General features: G+C 31.1%; 1 protein-coding gene across 1 annotated transcript in view; it reads left to right on the top strand.

The window, feature by feature from the left end:
- The window catches only part of LOC106682931 (Krueppel-like factor 3), a 310,001-nt gene that overhangs the window by 129,012 nt on the left and 161,003 nt on the right, over positions 1–19,986 (top strand). The window contains exon 3 of the mRNA XM_067050796.1: positions 8,766–8,789. The gene's annotated coding sequence lies outside the window, so the exon portion shown is untranslated. The remainder of the gene's footprint in view (positions 1–8,765; positions 8,790–19,986) is intronic.

Below are 19,986 nucleotides of genomic sequence, written 5' to 3'. Positions count from 1 at the left end.
GTACCAGTAGGTTTCCATGTCAAGGAAGTGGTGTATCATAAAAATTTATTGATTTTTTTTATTACGTCAATTACGGATGGTATGTTTAGGTCCTTGTGCAATGATTTTCAAGTGTTGTAAAGGCGATTTTTTAGTGATATTGGGAGATTTTCATTTATTTTTGATTATTAGATTAACAAAATAATGTTTATTATCTTAATAAAAATCATTAGAATAAAATAATAATAGTTTTGGAATAGATCTGTTACTTTTTACTCCTATACAGGAATCTTCCCATATCTTTTTAATAAAGATATTTAACTTATTGATCATTGCGTTTCTCTCAGATCCTGCATTCATGTTGAGACCGTTTCCCTCTAAGTGGAAGTTAGATCTTTGAGTAAAGTTTTCTTCAGAATCGGAATGACTATCCGCATTCTCTGAAAGGTTCTGCTGTTGAAGATTCCAGGGCAGTTGATGGAAGAGCTGACCACCTAGAAGAAGATTTCCGCTCATCCCCGAGTATTCTACACGATTAACCCCCGAGAAAGAAAAAAAATATAGAAAAATAGTTTAAAAAAACTCTCAGCTGTGATAAAATGTCGAATTGAGAAAAAGAGGATTTAGAACGGCTATTATAATTCACAACATATATCTTCTCATTAATAAATACAATAATTTTAATAATATTAAGTAGGCGAATGAGAAACTAAATTATATTATTACATTCTGCATGTAAGAGAAGATATTTTAACAGGTTTGAAACAATAGTAATAAAACTTAATTTTAATTAATAATAATTATAATAGAATAATAAAAACTCAGTTACGCCATGATAACTCTTTCTCTTTTTGACAAACTTGTAGTTGCAATAAGACTATGTTAGCATTCATAGTGGATTCTATTTATTCAGTTATAAAGATTTATAATTTATTAAACCTAATTATGTAAAATTGTACGTACCTAACCAATGGAAATGTATTATAGCGTATTTAAATAAATCTGAGTGTTGTTAGTAAAATTCCAAGGTATCATCACCCAGATATAGATATAGCATACCTCCTATATGTATGTACCAGATATTCAACATCATTATAGGAGGGTATGAAAAAAAAAAAAAATAAAAAAAAAAAAAAAAAAGTTAGTAAAATGAAAGGAATGTATATATTTGCCAACTTATATACATTCCTTTCTTCATTTTGTATATATTTATTTGTATATATCCATTTAACTAGGAGGTCAGAAAAAAATAAAAAAAGTTAGTACAATAAAAATGCTCAAGTTGTTATATTATTTTTTATTAACACTAGACACTAAGATATATAAGTAGTATTATATTATACAATTATGTAATAAATAGGGGTGGAATAGTAATATTTTTGTACTATTTTAATATTAATAAAAATAAAAATATTAATAAAAAAAGTACAAAGATATTACTGTTTGAGTTTAATTTGACCGCATTAGGACCATACTCCATTTAATTTTAGAAATAAAAAAAAGTTGAGAATACAAACATTAATTTAGTAATGAAATGATTATTCAACAGCCAGAAAAAAGATTGTGTAAAGTTTTGCCACGGCATTGTTAGGCTTAACTTTCATAATCAAGATGGATATGAACATTTAATAAAAAAAAGATTAGACCTGAATATTGGAATAAAACCTTTTTGTTGAGAATTATATCTATGTCAGGGAATATCTTTACAGTATAAAATTTGTTTTATTACAGTATATATAGAATAAAATCTAGACTGTACATCAAATTACTCGAGACATATCAAATCATAGTTTATTTGTTTAAACATTTCGTATAGTTTATTGTGGAACAAAACTAATGTTAAAGAAATTTTAATTAGAAGAAATTTTGATTAGGTAAATACAATTACTACATTATTGAAAATTAGGAACACATGTAGCACAGATCCGACTGTATGTACACGACTTAAAAAATATTGCTGTATTTGATTCCTAAGAAAAACCTTAAATTATCTGTAAATAACGATAAGGTTTAAATATTGAATCAACAATGTAACTGTTAATAGTGATGAATGGATGTCAAAGAAAAAAATGTATTAAGCGAGAAATCATCAATTATCATTATTATTGTATATGGGTCAATTTTATTTAGGGGTGAGAATAAATAAATAAATAACGTGATATAACAGCTTCCATTTATCAAGTTGTTTATCAAGGCGAATTTATCAGATAGTACGGCAGTCCTCATTAAATCGTGAGACAATCAAAACACGCAAGGTTGCCAACTCATTGCGGCCATCAATCGCCTACTGGTTTTGATATCAATCTATCAGCTGATGAGTAAATTCAATTATTTCAATTAATCACGATGTTATGCTCCACGAGCGATACAATAAGCCATTTGTCAAGGGGAGATTGCTTTGCATTCGTTGATCTTGTGTCCCTTAAATCAAATGTACTTGTTGCTCAATCAGCTGTACTAGAATAAATTATTCAGTTTGTGAATGCGGCAGGTTCAAGTTGCGTCACGAAAGGTTAAATCATAAACATAGTGATTCTTTTCATCTTTCACTAGGTAATAAATAGTGAGGGCCATACTTAACAAAATATATAGCCAGAAAATAATTCTTTGAAGTATTAAAAAAAAATTTAATTCATAACTTTTGTTCAATCAGTTCTTTTTGTGAAGACAAGACTTTTTTTGTTCATTCGCATTTAAGTACTTCTATTTATATTGTATAGATATATAAAGTTGATGAAATGAATATATAATGTATATATATATGTATGCTTTTATACATTTATATACTTACCTCATTAGAAAATTAATAATTCGATAATAAAAAAATGTCGCTAAAATCCCATCCATTAAAGGAAAATAGACCTCCCTTTATTTTCAACCTATCGAGTTAATAAGTATCGATTTGTGATATTTTCCTTATTCTGCACTAAGAGACAAAACGGATGGTATATGATTACCCCCGCTAAATGTAAATTATAAATTTTAAGTGTTTAGACATGGGGCGTGAACTAGGTATTTTCGAAATGGAAAAATAAAAAACATCTCTCGCCTTTAAATTCGACGAATTTAACAATTTAATTACCATAGAATCAAAACACTTAAACCTACTTACCTGTTCAAGTGTAATTCCACCTATATCTAACTAATTGAAATTTCTTCCTTTTCTACTGTAATTATAGCGAGTACGTTTGTCGATTTATGACATGTCACAATTTCACAATAGGAGATCATAACACAAAAAAGGCAATCCTTCCCGGACGGACCCGCCCCACTAAGACCAATCTACTCGCTATATCTGTTTGAAAAGTCAGATAAGTAAGGCTACCATGGAGGACAGGAGTGGAGGATTTCTCGCCGTTCTCCAATTTCAGACGCTTTTTTAATATTGCCTGATTTTTATTATTATTAAATGTTCAATATTTAGGACCGACTAACTTAGCTAATTGGCATCATATATATTTTATTAGACAGAAACAGAGTCTAGTTTCGTTTTCCTCACCTTTAAGAAACCCTGAATACATGATGAATGAAAGTATTTTAATCAAAATATTCGCCTACTCAGTCTTCGATTGAAAATTTTTTGTGTTTAATTTTTAAGACCAATATCAATATACTCCATATTGTGTGTTTGTAAATAAACCAATTAGATGTGTAGATAAAAAATAAAAAGTTTTATGAGTTTTTCTTTATGAGTGACCGTATCGAATGTATTTAACTTTATAACACCAAAAAAAACACTTAATAGAAATGGGTGTTCCCACATCTGTACCTTCCTCTTGTTAGGTAAATTAATTGAATTCTATTATTCGGCTAATCTTACATATAAGGATAGATCAAAGATATAGATAAAAATGATTACGTGTCTCTAAAATTGATTGTAGTTAGAGATTATATATATATTTTTTTGTTTTTTACAGCCTAGATCATAACATGAGGTATATTAATCAGTTGACAAATAATTTTTCAAAATCTCTTCTATTTCTACGTTTTTGAGTCGTTTGCATTGGAATGATATTTCTTTTGTAAAAACAAGTTTTCGGCTTCATTCTCAATTTTTTTTTTTAAATCAATCTACATGACATTTTATATCGAATTAGGGCGCCGTCTTGTATCAGGATCTAGTCAGTTGCCAGAATTTCCTAACTTGGTGAAACGCTTGTTTCTGGATCCTCAGAAGTTGGCGAATTATCATAACACTAATTCCTTCTGTATCTTTTTTAAGTGGCCCGTTCTCCTCGAAAATGTCGTATAAATTGACCAAGAGTCAAAGATTATGTTGACTTTTTCAGAATTTCTTCAATGTATAACTATCAATTGCCATCAAAACAGCAAAAGGGTCATGCATTCCTAGTCGCTTACATGATTTAAGACTTCACGGTGTTTTGGTAGATAGGATGGTCAACGAAATGCTCTAATAGCATTCCTAGTGCTACTTTTGGTATTGATTTTAGATGTAAATGGACTCGAAAAAGAGAAATATACTTATAGTTACCGTAATGTTCTGGTATAATTTTGTCTATGAGGTTAAGAATTGAACCGAGTTACCTTGACATAAAAAGTTCCAAGATTTTAATCTAAGGGGCTACTAGTTTCTCCGTTGGGCTTTAGTAATATATTTTATTAAACTTGATGTCTTATAAAATTTTATGTTTAACGAATAGGGTACTACTAATATTGTTTTTTGTACAACCTCTTAGGTTTCTCGTTTATATTGTAACATTTTTTATTTTATTTTATTTTTTATTGTAACTTATTAATTGTTGTATTTTTTATTAATTTATTTTATAATTTCAGAACTGTATCATAAAATAAATAATTAAATATGATAACTTACGTGTCAAAACACAAGATAATATAGAATAAAGTAACCTTCCAATAGGTAGCACATTAATCATTACTTTATGTTAGAAGGTCCCGTGGACAATCTACTTTTCAGACACCTTAGAGAGTTAGCAGAAATAGTTTGGGATGAAGCGTTAAAAACTAGTCGGTTAGGTATGATTATAGGTAGGTATGATTAAAGATTTTGAAATCAAAGGAGGTACATCTATTTGGGGCCAAATCTGTAAGACATGGGATATTGATAAGTTTATCTGTAAAGCATGATTTTGGATTGTTAGGTTCAATAAGAATGAAATTTGATGATTTTGGTGGAGGCCCAAAGCTCAGTTCCGTACGCCAAAATAGGTTTTATAATGTGTATTGTATAGGGTTTATATTGTGTATTGTAGCAACCAAGTGTAATTGGGTAGCATAGCTAAATAAAGAATTTAACCCTTTTTTTTTTAGTTTTGTGTAGTAAATAGTTGTTTTGTGCTTCAGATTTAATTCATTTTCAGTGAATACTTTTCCGAATCACAGTGTATTTTTGTTTCTTAACTGTATCCTTAGAATGTCCTGCATACTATGGATGACCCAATACTCTAGGCATATTCCTCCAGTATTTTTGTTGACAAAAAAAGATTTTTCTGCGTTTCAAGACATGTGATATTGGTTTTCCTCATTTGTGGAAATATTTCTCTCATTGTAGCCTGTCTCCCAAAGAGAGAGATTTAGCATGATAAAGGCGTGGAATGCGTGAGAACTCCTGCCCCGGGACGCCCTAACGACCACATTGTTGTCCCGTCCCTATTTGCATATACTAATATACATTAATGAGTGTGTAATGGCCACTTCTCATTGGTCGGTCGCTGCGAAGGCGGGGCGTGATTGGTCGGGAGGGAATTCGGCTGGATGGAGACATCTGTATTTCGAAACAGCCCTCCTCGGAGACCGGTTTAATTAAAATCCACGCCACAATGCAGGCTGATAAAATCGGTGGTAGGGTCGCATATTAAGGCCCTATCGCTTTCTTCGGGTGTCCTGCGAAGTTCGACGTACATGATAACCCTCAGTGGTTCTCGATAAATGTTCCCGAAATACCTTAAAGCAAAAAATGCTGAAGACTGGGAGGCGGTCATACGCCTTAATGGTAGCGATAATCTGAGGAAAGGGGCAGTTGAGTGGCGCCAGGGCTGTTACTGTTGGAAATCGAGATAGCAACTCCTCAGGACACTATCGGCATTTACTGCCTATCGCCCCAAGTAAGGCAATATTAACAACTCCTTTTACCAAAGTTTACAACCATCTATTTTTTGCTCAGAAACCTTTTTTTTTTTTTTTAATATTTTACTAAGAACATATTACAAACGTGAGCTCCTCAGCGAATCAGACGGCTTTAAATTTTAAGTTAATGTTGATAACTTCGTTATTATTACAATTAACAATTAGAACTATTTACTCAGATGACTTCACAGCTGCAGAGAGGATCAGAATCGTTCTTTGAACTCCTCTGATAATACTATCATTATTTTTCTCCAACGTTTGATAGCTGTAGGGAGTTTATACAAATTTCACAGTAGCTTAATTAGTTATACAAACAGTCCACATTGAAAATCGTTTCAAGAAATAAGAATAACTGTATTTGAATTCAATGGCTTAAATATAACAAAAACAATCAAGCAAAGGTATGAAGTGTAGTTCTCCGGGGTTATGTAGTTAGGATACTCAGATGTGATTAGTTCCTCTGGACCTGGCCATATTCCAAACTTAACGCTCATGGAACTGACCGTTATTTATAGAGTTTATTTGTTTGAACATATTTATAATTTTTTTTTTAATGAAAGAGCTTTAGCATTACACAGAGGATGAAACCACCTGAAGGAAACAATATAAATTCCTAATTTGAAAAATGTACCTTTCCGTTTTGTAAGTGAGCGACTCATACAGATGTGTACTGCTAAAATATGCATATGTAATAGTAAAATATGAAGTAGTTTAGTTATTCTTGCTATCATTTTATTATTTTATGACAAATCTTGTTCTCCTGCTACTACTTACTCTAAAAGTGAGTACACGCATTTCTGGGTGTACTTATATTTATGTTACCATACGCTTGTTCGTTAGCTTTTCTAGTCCGGGATCTTCCCCCACTTCTTGTACTTTTGTGGGTCCAGGAATTTTCAGGACTTTTATAAATTTATCTTGTTGCAAGTTTAAACCAATATTGAAAAATAAATGGCACTGGCCGACACAATTAGAACAAAAAGAAGTGGTGAATGACAATTCATGTTGTTTCCCAATTTTAGGCACTTTTTCAAAGTTCCTCAGTATAAGAAATTTTTTAAGTTCAGTCTCCTCTTATAGTTTTTAATAGGTTTTTCAGAGATAAGATCAGGTTTCAGATTGCTAGATCAGGCTTCAGAGGAGTGGGTTGGTCGGTATTGATTCCTTACTATTATTTTAGGTGCTAAGATCTCCTTGTAGAGATCGTGACATGTTGTACATCGACCTATATGCTTATTATATAAGTGTCTGCTTTAAAAGTTAGTTAAGTACTCTAGAGTGGAGAGGGTGGGCGCCATTTTCAATTTTTAATGAGAATAGGGTCACTAAGGCAGGGTTTCATTTGGTTTTAGTAGTGTTCGCCGTTTGAGAAGTGATTTTTAATTTTTACTCTCTATTTTTCATCAATTTGTATATTTACTAATGTCTGTTATCTTGAAATCATATTTTATCAATGATCTGCGTTCAGTTTGTTGAATGGTACATCTTAGAGCTTCTAATCTTAGAAAGGCGTTATTATTCATATGACACCCTTACAGGTAGTTGAGCATGATAGCGTATTATGACTTGTCCAATTTGGACCGTTACTCATTTGTTCCGTTAAAGCCATGACACAGGCATCGGACACGTACCTACGTGATCAGCACATTTAGACACCATGAACCATCTTTTTTACATAATAATGGTGAGATCACTTTTTCTGAGTCCGTATCCGTAATTGCCTTCTGCGCACAAGGAATCCAACCTGGACCAAATATATGTAAATAATGTGATACAGAAATATTTTAAAATGGCCAATTATCTTCTTTTTTTTTTTAACGTTTATGTGCAAACTCAGTTTGTTTCAAAGTTAGTATTCTAATTAAAATTATTTTAACTGAGGACGGTTTTTTGAACTACACAGAATATGTAAAGAGATGGTTCTCAAATAACGAACAATTTTCAAGATAGTCTCATTTCCAATAATAAAAAAAAAATTATAATTTTTTGTGTTAGCACTTTGCTAAAAACATTATCAAGAAAAGCTTGAATGAAAAATGTTCTAGTAACATGAAGCCATAAACAACCACAACAATGATAAAATTAACCTTAAAATTCATTTAATGTTGAATTGCAATCAAATTATTTATTTTAAGATTTCATTTTATAATGATAACAATAACTAACCTTAGTAAAATACCATTTTTTTTACAGAAGAACATGAAGTGTAGCCACTAACGACAATAATAATTTAGAACTTACTAACTTGCCATTTTTCTTTTTTGGCCGGCTTATATGAAAGGAACATAAAGTTCTAGGAACAGCTTTAGAACGAACGTCTGGGGTAATAAATTTCAAAATCCTTAAAGTCGTTAAAATTTCTATCAGAAAAAAATTTTTTAGTAATATTAGTCATTGTTGCAGACATGAATGTACAAATACAAGAATCCTTGCAAACCTTTTTATTCACGTGGGATTAAAAAAAAAAATCCCGATGTTTTACAACTAGCCACATTATACTAATATTTGGTTCATTATCTAAAAAATAATTATTTCTATATTTTATAAAAATTTTTATTAAGTTTTCAAATAGAATGAATATAACTATAAATTCTTGAATAATTTGTGTAATTAATCTATTGCTGTGACAATTAAATTGTAAATGACTTACTAGTCTATTAACTGTATATTTCTTGTTTCAGGTACGTTCTTTGGCTGAGCTTTATGTGAGTAAATTAATAAAACATTATTTATTGTCATAAATAAAAATGTTAACAATTAATCGTGATTCAATAAGTGGTCAAGGCCCTTTATTATTGTTAAGGTCTAAAAAAAATCGCTTCAGTCATATATCTATCATATAAACTATTTTACGTTCACCATTTTGAACAAGTGAAGATCTGCCATGCCCTTGTTCAGACACATTAGGGTACCCTAACAGTAAAGTAGATAGAAGATAAAAAGTTATCTTTTAATTCCATGAATTAGCATCCAGGGATGACCGAATAGAGTTAGGCTTGACCAGAATCAGACAGGACAGAGGAGAAGAATGAGAGTGCATTTATCATAAAAAGAAAAAAAATTAAAATAAATATTTTATCATATATCAAGTAAATATGGAGCGTGGGCCAAAAAACGAAAATAGATATTTGATGATTAATGAACATTTCAATAGAAAATCAATTAATTTTAGTTGACCTATTATAATTTTTTTTGTTCAGTTTACCTTTGATTTTATATACTAGCTTTATAGTTCTTTTACGCATCTAGAAAGTATAGTTTAAAGTTACACATTTGTTCGTATTAAAACATTAATTATAGTTCAAATATTATAAATTAAAAATAAGACAGAAGTGTTCATTGTATTTTTTCTTATATTTTAATAATGATTCCGGAGAGTATGTTCGATACATATTTATAATTTTAATCGAAATTTCAGACCGAGTCCACCTTTGGCCACATTTTGTGATACTGTTGTAGACATTGCAGCTGCAGATGTAACCTGATCAACAGGACCTATATGTCTTTGCTTAAGGCAAACCGTCCATGGACCGAACCTCCGGGCGGTCATTAGACCTGGAGAATCACAACGAGATTCCTGATCAATTACACAGGGTGAAATCTTTAGTACTACCCTCGGTCTGTGTGAGTATCCTCCAATAGGCTGACGGATCAGACAAACCGTGACGAGAGAGATGGGGGAAGTGTAGTCTTGCAGCACAAGTGGTCACCACTCATTTCGGTAATCATATTGGGTGGTCTTCCACCCAAGTACTGACCTCGCCCGACGTTCCTTAACTATCTATCTAAATATCCATTGTAAGCGCCTTAGCCTACACGGCTACCTTGCCCGTGATAAATTTATACGTTATAAGGATTAGACAATTAGCTTAGCAGTTTTACAAAGTGTCAGCAGTTAAATCTAATAAAACATAAGGCAATTATTTATTATTGTATATTAATTCCTATTATTAGTATTTTTTTAATAGGATCTATCATAAAATATCTTTGCCCACATCTATTTTCAAATTGTCCTCAAAACAGAGTCTATTTATTTATTCCCTTCAGATCTATCTAAGTAGGTTCTATAAATTCTGAAATAGAATTAGGCCGGAATGTAGTGTAGTCTGCTGTCTAAAAAGGTTACAAAACAGCCATTTCTTTGTAACCCTTGTGTTTTGAAGATTGTTATCTTGCATGGGACATTTTTTTCTCTTTCACATTCTTCTTAATTTTGTAAGAAGTCAAGATTTATTTTATTTGTTGCTAAGAAAGAACAGGATTCTTTTTTGTTATGAGTTAAATACCATTTATTAGTGCATTTTTAGGTGTTGGGACCGCAACCATAGTCTCTGATGACATTGTTTTCTACTTAATTTTTTTTTTACTACATATATACATTTTTTTTTAAACTACAAATTACTATATTCACAATAAGCACATGGCTTCGTATTCGTTTAGTTCCCTGTCCGAACAATCCGTTAGATATTCTTCTATCCACATTGGAAAAACTCTGATCTGCTTGTTTACATGTTTAGTGAGATCAGTTCATACTTTCAATTTTTTCAGATCGAATACGAAGTAATATTTATAATTATTTGAAAAAAAAAAAAACTGGAATATATAAATTACATGGCATTCCTCACTTTTAAATAAATTATTTAAAGTAGTAAAGTTTTTTACTTATTATTTTAAATTAATATATTTTAATTAATGAAATAGAGATCATCAATGAACCTCCCATGTGCAACAAGGAATCAAACTACATTTTTATGAATTTTATCATCTATATCCCTTGGAATTTTTATTATTATTATTATAAAAACTAGTTGGCTTCTCATTGCATATGTTCACTTAACATTGTTTTTTTTAAAACATAAAATAGATACGAAGTGAAGATGGTCATAAAGAAATAAGTTTTTGTTCATTTGCTGACTGCATTTCCGACCATCTCAGTAGGATTCAAATAATAGGAGAATTATTTGAATCCTACTACTTCAATATTAATACCTCATCATTTATCATCCTCTTCCTACTTCGCCGATGTGTACTATAGTTTTCTTGGTTCAAACACTGATACATAGAAATTATTCATTCTCGGTTGAAATCGTCTTCTTTTATTTAATTTTTGCGTACTCTGGAATAATTTTTAGTCCTTATAACTTGTCGTTGGCGCCAACCGACCTGTAAAATAAAAAATGAGGTACAGTCTGGTACAACAATCCAAACTCTTGAGAAACAGGCTTTGTCGAATTCCCTGAATTATCAGATAAATAAATTAGCCCTTCGCGTGTGGCGTGCTGAAAATAAATGAGTACTAAAAGTGGACATAAATGATCATCACTTAAATATATTCAAAATCTCCTTGACGATCAAACACGATATATTTTGATTACAGAAAATTGAGAGTAGAATTAACCACTGAAATATCGCTATCCGTACAAAATTACTCTTAATAATTATAATTTATCCAGGAAAATCAAATATCTATCTTGACATCCTTTGGATGATGCACTGTTCCATGGTTTCGTCGGTCACCTTTTGGGAAAGGGGTGAGACATTAAAATTTCCGGCTACCGGATCAGTCCTAATTATAGACTTTCCCTGAGCTGCCAAAGCTAACCTTTACATGTGTGTCAGGTCTGCATTTTTGTATTTTTTTAATAGCCCCTTATTACTAAGCCTGTCAAAGCTTTAATTTTTGAATGTCCGGTCGATTAGGTAAATTTTACGGCTTTCTTTGGGATTAAATGTTAACGTTTAAAAATAATTTCTTACCTGAAAATCGGGAACGGAAATTTGTTCGATGGTATTTGGTACATTTTAAAACTAGATCGGAGAGAGTTTAAAGCGCTGGAATATTTTTATATACATTTATGGAGGAAGGTAAAATTAGTACAAGTCAGAATTGCAATAAACGTTTATCAGCATACAGAGCTAAATTATATATTAAAGTATATATGAATTTGTCTATTTTCGGTTAAGTTAGTGGGTGGGGCTTATCACATGATGGATTTGGGTAGGCAAGATTTGTTTGCTTTTAATTTAGTCATATGAATAAGTGAGGTGAACCTATCAGCTTCAAGAGTTTCTGTGTTTTTTTAATGGCGAAATAGACGGAAGATGGTACGGTTAAGTTTGTATACGAAAGATTAGAGATAGAATAATCTTTACGATAAAGTATCAGCTATGGCGATCACATATTTTGGTGTAAAGGAAGTTGAATAAAAAATTACAAGTGTTTTCCGAAAAGCTAAAAAAAAAAAATAAATAAATAAAAATAAAGATTCCATAAAATCGGGCCCTGACACCGATGACATTTAAAGGCCAAACATAAAATTGTTTTATTACTTCAGATAAAAAGTAATTAAAGGAGTCTCCCGACATCAGTAGTGGATAAATATATTCTTGTTTATCTTCTTTTACTCGTGAAAAGTAGCACTAGCACAACGCTGATTTCTTCTGTTTATCCAGTCCTCCTGTTTTTATTTTGTGTATGCAAAGGTGTTTTATTTATTGGTATTTTTTTTTCGGTCAAGACTTCCATTGGAATCCTCTACTGCCTTACCATGGTTGGGGGTCAAAATTTTTCATTTTGTGGGACCGCCACTGAATGAAAAAAGTCAACGCCTCAGGCCGGATTCGAACCAGCACCGTCAATAGACATCGAATTGGTAAGACTGTCTTAACCACTGAGTTACAGGCGGCTCTTTCATTGTTATTTACCAAATTATTTCATTTCTTACGTCCTCCAAAGTAATAACTAATCACTAACAACAAATTTAAGACACAGAAGTTACGACTTCCTTACCTTGTTAATGTTTCATCTTCCATCTACTAAAGAGCTTAAGTACTTAAATAAATATGGTAAAATACTAAAAATTTAGTCACTTAAGATCGAGTTAAAATTTAGTTATCTTCTTAACAATTCAATATGTGTATACCAGCCATGATAATACATTGTTCAAACGCCAATTTAATGATTTGGAAGATGCCTAAAACTGCTTATGTATGCTCCGTGAAATGTCTCCACGAGAGACTCTTAAGTAGAAGGGAAATGGAGAGTTACGTAAGGCAGGTTCCAATACAATGGTAATTGTTTCCTTCATTTACTACATCACTGCACGCTAATTCCTTTATGTCGGAAGGTACCTATAAACTTCCTGCAAGGTCTCTACCGGGTCGAAGGACAAGTCGGGTCCGAGTGATTCCTCATGCCATACATCAGGAATAATGGTCCTTTAAAGTAGCCCCCTCTTCAACATGTCAAATGTAGACATAGGAACATAAATATGTGCATGAGTGTGTGAATGGGTACAGCTTACACGGCTTACGTCAGGTTATACTAGTGTGGAAACATTAAATAAATCTTTAAAGGTTTTGGACTATTCTTACTTAATATCGAAATATGCATAATAAATCATGATGTGTGAAATCTGGAACAAAAAACTAAATAGCGGTTTCAAGGAAATTATAGTTCGTTATAATTCATGTATTAATTTGTTTCATCATATCGCTGATCCGGAAGAATAATGACGCTGTACAGACTCATTGTGAGTCCTACTTAGTTGAAAAAATATTTTCTCAACAAACCCAACAAATCAAAAGATCAATTATTCATTAAAGTCTGCCAACAGAAACGGTACTCCTGTGTTCTTCGCTTGGGTCCCTGGGCACTGTGGAATAGCCGGCAGCGAACTGGCTGATCAGGCAGCAAAGGTCGCGATTTCTGAAGGGATTCCATACCGCGGAGTGCCTGTCGATGACTTCATTGCCCTCATTAAGCAGAGAACTAATTTGGTAAAGCAACAAATGTGGGAAAATTTTACTGACAATAAATTACGGGAAATTAGAAGTGACGTTTCCCCTTGGATATCATCTACTAGAAATGTGTGCATAGAGGTGATTTTGAAGCGCCTTTGAATAGGCCATGCGCGCCTGACTCAGATGTTACCTTATGACCCGCGATTCTCCACCTGCATACCAGACTTGCGGAACGCGACTTACCGTAAAACAAATCTTAACGGAATATCAAGCATACAATTCCATCAAACAAACGTTTCGAATTTCTGAATCACTCATAACTTTACCATGAAATGTTACTACAAGTTCTCATTTTTCAATAGTTATTCATTTCAATTCGGAAATGGAGACAAAATTCGGAAATTAAGACAATAAGGACTATTGAAAATGTCAGATATTAAGGAAATAAAGTCTAATAAAAATTATGGAAAATAAGGCAATAATAACCCCGAAGTGATTGATGCCTTAAAATAATAATAAAAAATGACGCTGTAGAAATAACTAATATTTTGTGAAACTGACTATATTGTCCTGGCGGGCTCCAAAAGGCATTTACCAGTTATTTTAGATCCACATAATTGTACATGCAAAATTCCTCAAAATTTTTTAAGTACAATTTTGTCTACTTAGAATGATCTAGTACATACATTTTTGAGGTCTCCAGCACAACCTATGAAAAAGTCAATTATTAGAGAGTCATATTTATTATTGATAAGCCTGCCTAAGCTTATGTTTAATTATCTAATTTTTAAAAATTCATAAATATTTAAAACTTTTAATTTTCAATTTATCCACACTATCACTACCATTTAAACAAACTATTTATAACCTTCCACACACTCAGATCAGCCTTTTTTTTAATTTAATTCAAATTGAATTTTGGTCTCAATTTGTATTTATTCCATATAAAAAATTATAATTATCTTATAGTCAGAATAAGTCAGTTTCGTGGAAACTGTATCCTCCTGTTCAACATTATATAACTTGCTGTTTTGTTTTTTTATAAATTATTAATTAAATATGAATTAAGAACATTGTATTTTTATTCAAAATTTTGCAAATAAGTAATAAATGCATTTTGGAGCCCGTCCAATTTTTGCATTGCTTTTAGTTTGTTCTAGATTTCACACACCATGTTTCATTGTATTTCAATAGTTAAGTAAGAATAATCAAAAACCTTTATAGATGTATTTATTGTTTCCACATTACTATGGTTTAGCGTAAGCCATACAGTACCTCAATACTCATACAAATACTCACACACACCTGCGTATATTTACATTCCTATTCCTATATTTGACATGTTGAAGAGGGGGTTACTTTAAAAATTCATATGTTCACTTACACTTTAGTGAATTTCTTGTTTTAAACTATTATTAAAGAATATAATCATTATGTGTATAATAACTAGGAGCCAATAAGTTTATAGTATACTAAAAAAACACCAAAAATGATGTAGCGTGATCTCATTATTATCAGTATTCATAACTTCTTCTTTGGAAGAAATAACTAAACTGAGCCTTTTTTTTTTTTTTTTTTTTTTTTTTTAAGACGTCGAATGGGAATAAACGAACTCGGAGAATGCTCTAAAGGGATTAAGTATTGGTAAGTATTAAATAGGATTAAAATATTTACAGTCCTTTGAAATCTTGAATTTGATAAAATGGTCATTTTTGTTTGTATACACCCCATTATAATATTCCTGAACCTATAACGAAATAATCCTATGTTAGGCAAAATCTTATAATTTATTTCCGTTTTTCACGTCACACTATTATTGTGTGAAACCCTGTCTTGTATAGAAGTACAAATAAAAGATTTATATACTAATTAAAGTAAAAATTAACGAGTCAAGCTCATGTGAAAAGGAAGCTGATGAATATCTAAATTAAATCCCCATATGCGGCTTGTGGAAAAACTTGCCTTGGAGGGTGCCTGGCACAAGCCTTATAATTGCTTCTTATTAAGCCTTTCTTCTACTTCCTTATACTATCTCGTATATTTCTCCCTTTTCTATGAGATTTCTTTTTTCTGTTACATTTTCCTACTGCTTTTCAGTAACGCTACTTATAAAGAAGTTAATCACTTACTTTAGAAAGGGTATGGGGTAAGAAGTTGTAGGACACGTGATCTGGTTCCATTACAAATCAGTTTCAATTAAATGTCGATCCCATGTAGCCGTTCTTGTAGGAATAAATTATCCAATTACCTGAGATAGCGATGCAAAGCAGGTGAGGGCAGAGCCTTGGATGGCGTATTCTTGGGCAAATTAGCGCAAAACTTGCATAAATGAAAACTCAATCAGCTGCATTAAATAAAGTAGCTATTAAATATTAAATTTAAAAAAATATTTAGCGGGTAAAATTATATATATTATTTTATAACAATTTAAAAGATGGTCTGGGGCATCCGACGGTCAGTTTCGACCTAAATTTCAGGCCATCCTCAGGGCTGAAAATAGATAACAACCTTAAGAAAAATAAAAATAGAATGATAACAAAGAAACTTGGAAACATATATAACAATAAATGAGTAGATACAATATAATATTATAGAGGAAAAAATTATACAAAACTAATGATGACAAAAAGTTCAAAATCTAACAGTGCCCATGTAAATAAAGAAATAAACGTAATGAAGGTTGCGAGAGAAAATGATTTACATTTTCATTATGTAAACTGATTTATCATTATTTAATGATAAATCGAAATCAAAATAAAAAATATTTAAGTAATAAATAAAAATATATAAATTGCGAAAATAATTGAAATTAGCTTAGTGAAATATGCAAAAAAAATATATATAATAGATAATATAAATGGAAAGAAAGAAATGCTACAATAGGTGATAGATGCAAAAATACTCAAATAGATGTCATGAAGAAATAGGCATAGATAGGTTCGGATAGGACCTGGAGAGTCGAGTTCAATTTTGTGGCGGTCCCAAAAAAGTAAATGAAGACTTTTACAAGAGGGACATAACAAAAATCTTATAATAAATGATTTTTAATTATGATACGGAATTCTTATTTTTATTTGGAGCCCTCTTTGGGTCTAGCCAGCTTCATAAGTTGGGTAAAAAGCTAGCGATCGAGGGTAATTTTGACTAAATCACCTCCTTGCACAACCGTTGGTCTAATAACAGCAAAGAACTGAACACCTGACCCTTCATGGGTTATAAAGGTACAGATTGAAATTTTTTTTTAATGATACTTGTTTATTCAAAATACTTCTTTCCGTTGGAAATTCTAGAGTAATGTGTGCTGGAGAACTGGAAGATGTATAACTTCATTCACCATAATTGAGACTTACAAGTTTTATTTGGATATTCTCAGAAATCAAGAAAAAAAAATGGGAGGGTTTCTCTCGAGTTCTAACATCCTGTAATATAATTATTGCTAAGTTAAGTGAATGATATCAGCGAAACGAAACAGCTGAACATAAATGTAACCGTTCGCAAATTTGTTAATTTATCTTATTTTTTTTAAAGATTTCAACTCTATCTCTTTAATGTATGAAATTTATGATTGTTAACGATTATTTATGAAAAAATAAAAATCAATTCTTCTACTAGGCGCATTATTTAAATTAATCAGTATATACAGCGGGCTATTACTTTTACTTCTAATTTCCGCTACATCATCCCAATCGAGTGAAAATTCGGGTATGAATTTTCAACAGATATACCTTTTAATCTTCCCTGATAACCAATTCTTGCAATATGGTTATCGTGATTTTATCTGTTTACATGTTCTCAGTCTAGCTCAAAAATTAAAAGGTAGTAGCAAACTAATAGTGCGACTTAAGTTTGGTATAAGCCTACTGAAACGTTTTTTCCTTATACGACTTTATATTATCAACAAAGACATTAGGATGTTTTGAAATACAGTAAGAGAAGAATAACAATCGTTGAAAGGTAATAAAGGATTACTGTTTTCGAAGCGAGCAAGCATTAGTTTCAATTCAATGCGGCGTTTGCAAATACCAATATGAAAATAAAGATTTTGAATTAATTTGCATTTTATATCTTTTTAGTGTGCTTGATTTTTATATGGTAAAAAATAAACTAACAATCCATAATTTTAATTATTATTAGTGGAAATTGTGGTTTGTAATCCAACTTCATCGGAAATAAGAGCTCCATTCCAAGAGTTACTAAAATACAAATTAAGCTACAGTGTTTTACATTTATTAATTCATTTTTAGAATTTTTTTTTAGTAATGATACAGAATTTATGGTAAATTTGATTTTTTATTTCTGTTTTAGACATTAATTTTATTGAAATAAATATTACAACTATAGGTTTTACTCAAGTGTATAAAAAGTTATTTCTATAAGTTACAAATTATCAGGATAACTTTAGTAAAATATATAGATATATATTAGGATGGCTATTTATTTTAATAGGCACTTTAGGTTGTTTGAAAAAAAAAATAAGTGACGAAAAAGAAAATTAAAAATTTTAGGTCTTGGAGGCCATTACCGAAAAATTTCGACAAAGATCTTATCGGTTTTTATCTAAATTAATCAATAGATTTAGGTTGATGCATCATGGGTAGTAATCTTTTAAAATTGTTTTCCTTAATTGATGTCTTAATAATTTTTCGGCCCTAGCAAGGTCATTCACTGTATCTAAATTCGTTTTCTGAATTACTTATTGATTAGTTCGTGATTTAAAGTTGATTGTGGAAAGGGGGCGAGGTTTAGAAAACTAAATACACAGTAAGTGTAGTGTAGATGTATTTTATTTTGCTTAGTAGTTAGGAACGCCCAAATTTTGGCACACATTAAAACTAAGTTAACTTCTAAAAAATATTTGTGTCATTATTATGCAATTTATTCGCATTTGTTTCTATTTTAGAAATGTACCATACATTATAAGATATATTAAACGTAATAAAATTATACTTAATGGTATACCCATATTTTTTTCCCAAAAAATCATTTCCAAAATTAGGGGGAGGGAGGTAACTATTATTCTGTGTCGACCTATAGTCGGAGGGATTACATTTTAAAATCGACATGGTTTATCCCCCGATCCATTTTTTTTTGTTCTTGTTTTTATTTTGATAGGTCTATTAGATTGATCCATGGAATTATCTAGAGAGTGAAGTAATGTACGTCAAAATTTCAAAATGTCCTTTGTGTTATAAAATAATTAACCAATCTCGGCCATTTTCTGACAAAGTACTTATATTAAGGATTAATTTTATATACGTTTTAGTAAACTTTAATACTTAGAAACATGGCAAATGAAAATGAGAAAAAAAAAGTATACAATGATATAAATGAAACATGAGTTGAACCTTAACTGTCCTGTACAACAATAAATAAAAATAAAAAACTGGAAAGGTCAAATTTCGATATGTCCGCCTGCCCGGACACGTGTAACATTTAACGTTAAAAATGATCAATCACGTTAGGTCAAGACTAATAAATGTACAAGAAAGCTGTAGAGGCCTTCAACTTTACAACGGCCATTGGGACTTCTTGAAGGACTATTGATCATAAAATGTTATGCAAATTATCACCAACTATAATCGCCATTTGTTTTTCTTTTATTTTAAATGTCATGATTTACACACAGTGAGTATTTAAAAAAAAAAAACTTTTAATGTTATTCTACATAAAGGTTTTTTTATTTTGACGGACATGAAAGTACTGTTGTAAATTAAATTAATCTTAAATGAGATTATTTTGTAACATTAACCATGCATTATTCAACCCTTATCTGTTATAGATGAATTACAACCTTTAATGATTACAAGGTTATTGGAAAATTATTATGGAATACCAGTAAGAAAAGTTAAAAACGATGTGGGCTATTTTTTTTTTACCCTATGTCTGGGTTTAAGATCGAATTCCCGCATATTATAAAATATAAGGAAAAATAAGTAAATTAGATCGTATCTTAATTTTATTATTGTATCTCTTTAGCGCACTTGCTCAGCCTCCACTGACTCACTACCAGTGATGCAGCGAGAGGGATGCGCTGGGATCTTTTGAGCTCTGCTCTACCCCTCACACGTGGAGGATAGAGTGGGCTCAGGGATCCTCAGGTCGAATGTGTAAATATTGTATATATTATTTTATCATTATGTTATTTTATTTATTTTTCAT

This window comes from Halyomorpha halys, unplaced genomic scaffold (assembly GCF_000696795.3).
Source record: "Halyomorpha halys isolate HHAL.00 unplaced genomic scaffold, Hhal_1.1 Scaffold452.1, whole genome shotgun sequence".
NCBI classification, from domain to species: Eukaryota; Metazoa; Arthropoda; class Insecta; order Hemiptera; family Pentatomidae; genus Halyomorpha; species Halyomorpha halys.
Note: the sequence above shows the minus strand (reverse complement) of the source record. Positions and strands in the feature narration are given on the sequence as shown.